Below are 7,326 nucleotides of genomic sequence, written 5' to 3'. Positions count from 1 at the left end.
TCCTATCCCGGGCCGCTCGCCCCGGGTCTACTGCGCCGGCCGCCGCGCCGACCAATCACCGCCGGGCTCGGGCAGGCTCCGCCCCTCACAACCTCTTCCTGGGTTCCGCGGCCTTCAGCCATCTTGGAGAAGGGCGAGTGAAGCCGCAGCCGTACCCTCTTCTCTCCTACTCCAGGGTTGATATCTGGATCTCGCTGCGCCGCGGTCTCGGGTCAGTCCTTGTCGCCCGACCGATCCAGTCAGGCCGTAGTGTTCCGAACGGGAGAACACGGGGAGGTCATTGGCAAGAAATGGGTCACCTGGCGACAACAGTCTCAGAGCAAAGCGGGCACCCCCAGCACCGGCTCCTGAAATGTCCCCGCCCAGGACACCCCAAAATGCCACTAGGATTTATGCAAACTAACAAGCAACAAATAACAGTTCCATTCTAATAATTTACAGCAATCTTTCTACAAGGACTCTACCTTTAAAAACATGCTTCCTGCCGGGCGTGGTGGTGCACGCCAGTAATCCCAGCACTCAGGATGCTGAGGCAGGGGGATTGCTGTGAGTTCAAGACCAGACTGGGCTACATAATGAGTTCCAGGTCAATTTCAACTACGTAGTGAGACCCTTTCTCAAAAAACAAACAGTACAGGGGTAACACACTGTATTAAATATGTAAGGTCATATCTACGTGGGTTTGATTACGGAAACTAATAAGGTGTTCTCTAAATAATGAAAAAAAGAATAAGACTACAAGAGCAAGAAGCAATTTAAATATGTTCAGGGACCATTTTCATCTTCAGAATTAAGGATTATTTTAATCTTACATCATTGCCTTTTCTCTTTTACTTTCCTTTTTAGTTTTATTTTAGGATTTCCTATTTTTAATGTTCATACAGAGATTTCTTTAACCAAAACACCGAATAGTTTCTCTGGTGTGAAATGCTATAATAGTACACAGGATCCTAATGAGATAATTAATAATGTGAAATAGGAAGTAAAGGGCTAAAGGTGTAGGGAAAGTGGGAAGGGTGGGGGAAAGGTAATAAGGGAAAAGAAAAAAATATGAGAAATTGAAAAAATGGAAATAAAGTGTTTGTAAACGGGGAGGGGAGGAGGGGGTGAAGGGAAGGCAGGGACAAGGGGAAAAAATGAGAATCAAGACTTACCATGTAGGGGCCGGGGATTTAGCTCAGCGGTTCGGTGGCCTGCCTCGCAAGCGCAAGGACCCGAGTTCGATCCTGGTACCAAAAAAAAAAAGACATCATGTAAAGGTACAGGATCCTAATAATAAATGTAACTGTATTGTATACCTTGATTGTACCAATAAACTCAATAAAAAACAAACAAACAAAAATAACATGCTTCCTAGTGGTGGTTCACCTGCCTGGCAAACACAAGGTCCGAATTCGATCCTTGGTACCAACACAAACAAAAACCATACTTCCACATGATTTGGAAAAAAAAAATTATTGATATTTACCTTTTGGGTCTAATATTTGAAAAATCTGCTTAAACAATTTACTCTTTGAAAACCTGTGTTAGATTTTAGATGCTTATAAAGTGATTAGAACCAGGCAGGGTGGCACACGTGTCAAATCCCAGCACTTGGGTGGCTGAGACAGGAGTATCCCTAGGAGTTGAGGCCAGCCTGGGCTACAAAGTGAGTTCAAGGTGAGTCTAAACAACCCATCCTAAAGAGATAAAAGGAAATAATGCAGGGCATTTTCACACATTTAGTTTTATTTTTCACATTTAGTTTTGGTTTTAATACATTAGCATTCATTTTACAAATGATCTTGGGCAAGGGGCATACTTGCTTACTTATCCCAAGGTTTTGTTTTTTTTTTTTTCTTTTTTGGATTTTTGAGACAGGGTCTCATTATGTAGTTGAGACTGACCTGGAACTCACTATGTAGCTCAGGCTGGTCTCGAACTCACAGGATCCTCCTGCCTCAGCCTCCCTAGTGCTGGGATTACAGGCGTGCACCACCACGCCCGGAGTTTTTTTTTTTTCCTCCCCCTGGGTTTTCTGTTAATGCATTTTTATTTTTGTTTTTGTTTTTTGGTACCAGGGATCAAGCACAGGACCTTGCACTTAGGAGACAGGCAGTGACACCACTGAGCATTAAATCCCCAGCCCTAGGGCTTTCTGTTTTGAGACAGGATCTCACTATGTAGTTCAGGCTGGCCTCGAACTTGCAGCTAGCCTCAAACTTCAGCCTCCTGAGTGCTGGAATTACAGGCGTGCACCTGTGCACCAGGCTCCAGAATTACTTTTGTAACATCAACATCTGTGCCAGTTTGAAGATTGCTGGCAGTTGATAAAGATCCATTACAAGCTGGATATTAATCCCAGCACTCAGGAAGCTAAGGTAGGAGGATCACCAGCCTGGGCTACATAGTGGGTTCAAGACCAGCCTGAACTGCATAGTGATACCCTGTCTTAAAAAAAAAAAAAAATCAATTAGCAATGTCGTTATAAATGTACTGGTTCCTTAACTTAGTAATGATAAAAGAATTTCTTTGACCATGTTACTAGGTATCACAGCCTGTATTCATTTTTGTGTGGATATGTAGATAGTCACTTAAAAAAAAAACAGTACTGGAAATTTGGGGATCTAGAAATGATAGTGTTATTAAAAGAATGAAAGCCTTTGACCCTGTCATTCACAAAATTTTATTTACAGAACAACAACAAAGCAAAGAAGAAAGGGCTGGAGAGAAGGAAGGGGTATTGAATCTTTTGCTGGCACCAGCCCCTGCCCATGCAGTCCTCATCTGGTCAGGCCTTAAGTATCACTCCACATTGGTGAAGCCCACTTCTTCGTCTCTAGGTCACAACCCTCTCTGATCCCTGGTCCCCTCTACCAATGATCTGCATGTCCCTGAAGGCATCTAAAAGCTGAGTTCCCAGGTCTGGGACATAGCTCAGAGGTACAGCACTTCGCTAGCATGTGTGAGACCCTGGAGTTCAGTGGCCAGACAGCAACCAAACACAACTGACTACCACTCAACTCCAAGAGCTCCTCCTGCACTTTCTCAGGCCAAACTCTGTGGTCACCCTTGGTTCCTCCCTTATATGCCACAGTGTCTCTGTTACCTAGCTGATGCTCTCTTTTTATTTATGTAGGATCCAACCACCCTAGCCAAACAGCCATCATCCTGCGTTTGGAATTTTTTTTTTTTAAACTGGGATTAAACCCAAGACCTTCACACTGAGCTATATTCCAGCCATTTTTGATTTTTTTATTTTGAGACAGGGTATCACTAAATTGTTAAATTGTCTAGGCTGGGCCAGAATTTGTGATCTCCCTGCCTCAGAGTCCCACACTGTTGGGATTACAGGCTTGCACTTCCATGCATGGCTTCACCTGCATTATTTTAATAACACTGTAAGACCTAAGGCCTTACTACCACTCCAAGAGCTCAAAAAGCCACGGAGGGCTTCAAAAATGTAAGACCAAGGGCCTTACTACCACTCCAAGTAGCTCATTCTACCGCTCCGAAGAGCTTAACTTTACCGCTCCGAAGAGCTCGACAGCCGCAAGATTCACCCGGGAAGGAACACACCAGACAAGTTGGAAAGGGAACAGACCTTTACTAGTCTGGCCAGAAAGCACTCCTGGAGCCAAGTAGCTCAGAGAGGCGCCAGCTCAGGGGCTGAGGTCCTTTTTATAAGGGGATAGGCAGGGTGGGGGTCTATACTCAAGATGCTTACAGAATGTCCCAAGGTTTTCAAAACATTCCTTCTGGGCAGACAAGGAGTGAAACAATCTTTATCTATTTACCCAGAACTACTAAACGTTCACCTGTTAATTTACATTAACCACAGTTGAGACTAGGAACTCACTTAAAATTACAAAGTTATGCAGTAAAGGTTACAAACAAAGGTCAGGGCCGTCCCAGCTGCAAAGGGAGAGTCATCAGATATCCTACAGGAGGTACATAACATTCTCTGGGGCTATTAGCCAGCCAACATGGAATCACTTTAACTTAGTTGGGTCTCTCAACATAGGGGGTTTCTTGCCTTTACTCTTGCCTCGCTTCTGTCTAATAACTCTGCTATGACATAGGATTTTTAAAAAACTATGTCTAAATCTGTCAGTTGTTTACTAAAAACACCTCAGTAGTCCCCACCTCACTGAAAATAAAACAGAAAATGCCTGAAAGAGAGGGCCTAGGGACTAGGACTTGGCCTCAGCCCCCCTCATCTCAGACACCAGCTTCGGCCTCCAGCTCCAGCCAGGACACCCTGCTCAGGAGCTTTGCAAGCACTAGGACCCAGACCTCTCTGCCCTCTGATGGCCACACCTACCTGGTTTGCTCCCTCCCCCCCAGGTCTGTGCGTTCTCACACTTTAATTCAAAACCTTCTTGTCAGACCTTCAGGAGCAAACGGGACAAAGCAAACGAGCTGCTTTTAGCAAATAACAGCTGCTTCTCAGTAAATAGTTCAAAGGGACTCAAAATGAACTATACAACACCCCCCACCCCCCAGCACCGAGAAGTCCAATGATTTGTCTAACACACCCGAGCAGATCATCCTTGGGCATTCAAGTCATGAATATTTCACCCCAGATTGCTTAGCCACTTCAATACCCAGCTTAATTCCTTTCCCAGGTAATTGTTAATACCTCTCTCTTGGCTAGCTAGCTGCTAGAATCTCTTGATTTTAGTCCCTGTTAACTGGAATAAACTTTCCTTTCAAAAGTCTGTTTTGACAAGTGGATTCTTTATAACACTTCAGACCCTCTCCCCTTCACTCTGTTCACTTGGTGTAGTTTTGTTATCGCTTAGCACCAGTATTTTTGCCATCAATATATTTATATCTGCATGTTGCAATGTAGACTAAAGAAAGGATCTTGTTGTGGGGGCTGGGGATTTGGCTCAGTGGTTCTGCCAGCTGCCTTGCAAGGGCCCAAGTTCAATCCCCGGTACAAAAAAAAAAAAAAAAGAAAGAAAGAAAGAAAGAAAAAAAGGACCTTGTTTACTGCTGCAGAGTCAGACTAATATTTGCTGAGGGAAATATTTCATCATTACAGCTCCTTAGATGTAGCATTACTGTCCTGGTTCTATAAATAGGAGGTGAGCATCAGAAGTATAGGAAATAGCTAAATTTGATAGAAATTAATATGCATTCAGAGAGGGATAGGATGCTTGAAGTCAGCACAAAAAAAATAAAGACATCAGAATTGTGGCTGGAGGTAAAAAGAGAGCCTGGCCTCCGGATGGAGTCACAGTAATAGTCAGGCCTTCATGATAAAATCAGCTTGGATTGCATTGTAATTAGCACCACCTATTCCAGTGGGTCCAGATAGGCATGAGTCATACAGGTGGGTGACCAGAACGTCTGGACTCACACTGCCCTCCCTTCCTAAAAATGTCTTTGTTCTTTCCATACACCCTTGCTACGTGACTCACTTCCCTACTGGATCAATATTAGCTAAGTGGCTATACCTGTAATCCTATAGGTTGATTGTAGTTTGACCCATGCTGTACCTACCTATATTGTGATTTTACTGTATAAAATACTCCACAAAGAACCTCAGTGGCCACCCGTATGGGACCCCTCCTAGAAATCCAGGAGCTGTTCTTCTCTTTAATTCCAATAATACCCTCCTAACTCTTCCCTTTAGTTTACAACTTTATTTCTTGATGTTGTGAGACCACAAACTTGGCACATCTGACATCTATCAGGTTGGGAGTTATATTTTTTTCCATATCAAAGGGATTTTGCCTCTCAGCTGAAACTGAAAAGGTGTGAGGCTGAGAAGGGTTATGGATGCTATGCCGCACCATGGTCCACTATAGACCTGAATATTTGATAATAAACACTTACCTATGAGCCAGGCGTGGTGGCATGCTCCTGTAATTCCAACACTCAGGAGGCTGAGGCAGGAGAGTCACTGCAAGTTTAAGGCCATCCTGGGGTAGTGAGTTCAAGACCATCCTGAACTACATAGCAAGACCCTGTCTCAAAAACAAAACAAAACAACAAAAACACTTAGCTAAGTAATTCCTCACCATGGAGATGAACAAGTATCATTCAGCATAAGGGTAAGATTCAGAGGCTTTAAGGCAGGCCAGTCTTGTTCCCATTTTTTCAGATATGTACTACTGTATCTGCATTTGAAAAAGAGACAATAAATTCAATATGGGTTTTGTGGAAATTAATATTACTTGCTTAGGACTTAGGAATACAGCAAGCACGAGGCGCGCTGGGTGTTTGTTCTCCAGCAACAGAAGAAGGCAGGGAGTGTTACTGTTTTTCAGAAAATCGCCAAATAAAATGAATTGCTTCTATGTCAATGATTCCTAGCTTTGATTCTATATGGTTAGGAAACTTTCCAAAATCATCTAGGCAATAAAACTCTTATTGAAGTTGTGTAATCTAGGAACTCTCCTCCACTTATGTCACTTTCTCTTCCCTGTGCTGGGGATCCAACTCAGGAATTTCCACACTAGGGAAACGCTCTACCACTGACTCTGCAGTCCCACGAATGCTTCTATTTTATTTCATATATCTATTTTCGGTTCAAAAGATCAGTACAAAAGAGCAATGAGTGGGCTGACGCCCTGCTACTGGTACATCATACATTAGCAGATAGTTCACCCCACAACGCAGCTCAGGCCATTACTACTAGTGGAAGAAAAGCTTTCCTTAACTCCGGTAGGAAAGGCATGTATCACCCCACACCGCATCTTGTGTTTGAAGTATGAAAATATATATAGCTTTTGTTCTCATGGCCATGTTTACTTCTGCTTGGAGAAATATTCTTTGCTCTTCTGGACATCAGGGGCGATAGCATCACTGCTAGACTCCTACCCAGCCATGCGCATGTGAACTGAGGCCTGAATGAGTCTGAGTCTCACTCTCATCCATAGATCAGCCAACAGGAAGATCATTTTCTGTGATCTTCCAGAAGACACCCTTATCATCAATGATAAAGAGACCCCTGAATGAGATGCTATCATCAGCTTTAAGACCCATAACCCTGAGCAATGGTGAACTTGGGATGTGACACCAAGGGGATGTTCATAGGCCCAGTCCTCCTTGTTTGGTGGGTGTGTAGATCCATGCCAAAGGACAGAAGAATCCTCAGAAGCACCAATCACTTGGCAGATAAGTTTCTTAAATTCTTCTGCCCTATCACTAAAAGCAATTATCTTTGGGGGGCACACAAAGGTGAAGTCAAACGGTTAAAAGGAGAACACAACTTATTTCCTTTGTAGTCAGACAAGCTGATATCTCTGAATTGACCATGTGGCATAACAACTATGGCTTTAAAGTAGAGGGAAGGTTGTCCAATCTTGGTTTTTTTTTTTTTTTTTGTTCTTG

At 43.4% G+C, this 7,326-nt stretch overlaps 1 pseudogene; it reads right to left on the bottom strand.

Moving 5' to 3' along the window:
* Nucleotides 1–6,740: 6,740 nt before the first annotated feature.
* LOC104863266 overlaps nt 6,741–7,326 on the bottom strand; it is an 846-nt pseudogene continuing 260 nt past the window's right edge.

Source organism: Fukomys damarensis, unplaced genomic scaffold (genome assembly GCF_012274545.1).
Source record: "Fukomys damarensis isolate Sample0158 unplaced genomic scaffold, DMR_v1.0_HiC HiC_scaffold_7, whole genome shotgun sequence".
In the NCBI taxonomy this organism is placed as follows: Eukaryota; Metazoa; Chordata; class Mammalia; order Rodentia; family Bathyergidae; genus Fukomys; species Fukomys damarensis.
Note: the sequence above shows the minus strand (reverse complement) of the source record. Positions and strands in the feature narration are given on the sequence as shown.